Source organism: Austrofundulus limnaeus, unplaced genomic scaffold (genome assembly GCF_001266775.1).
Source record: "Austrofundulus limnaeus strain Quisiro unplaced genomic scaffold, Austrofundulus_limnaeus-1.0 Scaffold2746, whole genome shotgun sequence".
NCBI classification, from domain to species: domain Eukaryota; kingdom Metazoa; phylum Chordata; class Actinopteri; order Cyprinodontiformes; family Rivulidae; genus Austrofundulus; species Austrofundulus limnaeus.
Genome location: NW_013955148.1, coordinates 4,170 through 4,877, shown reverse-complemented (window position 1 = coordinate 4,877; position 708 = coordinate 4,170). Strand labels below are relative to the sequence as shown.

Sequence of the window (708 nt, the reverse complement as noted above, 5' to 3'; positions counted from 1 at the left end):
CACCATGTCATCGTGATATCATCATGATGTCATTGTGACAACATCATGACATCATCATGATGAAATTGTAACGTAATGTCACGTGTCATCATGACAACATCATGACAACATCGTGACATGTCATCATGACGACATCATGACAACATCGTGATGTCATCGTGACGACATCATGACGACATCGTGACATGTCATCATGACGACATCATGACAACATCGTGATGTCATCGTGACGACATCATGACGACATCGTGACATGTCATCATGACGACATGACAACATCGTGACATATGACGACATCATGACAACATCGTGACATGTCATCATGACGACATCATGACAACATCGTGACGTCATCGTGACGACATCATGACATCATGTCATTGTGACATCATATTATGTCATCGTGACGAAATTTTAATGTCATCATGCCGACATCATGACAACATCGTGATGTCATCGTGACGACATCATGACGACATCGTGACATGTCATCATGACGACATCATGACAACATCGTGATGTCATCGTGACGACATCATGACGACATCGTGACATGTCATCATGACGACATCATGACAACATCGTGATGTCATCGTGACGACATCATGACATCATGTCATTGTGACATCATATTATGTCATCGTGACGAAATTTTAATGTCATCATGCCGACATCATGACGTCATTGTGATCTCATCGTGACGAAATT

At 41.9% G+C, this 708-nt stretch overlaps 1 protein-coding gene across 1 annotated transcript in view; it reads right to left on the bottom strand.

Moving 5' to 3' along the window:
• slc25a46 (solute carrier family 25 member 46) overlaps positions 1 to 708 on the bottom strand; it is a gene marked incomplete at its 5' end in the record, with an annotated part of 5,265 nt that overhangs the window by 1,224 nt on the left and 3,333 nt on the right.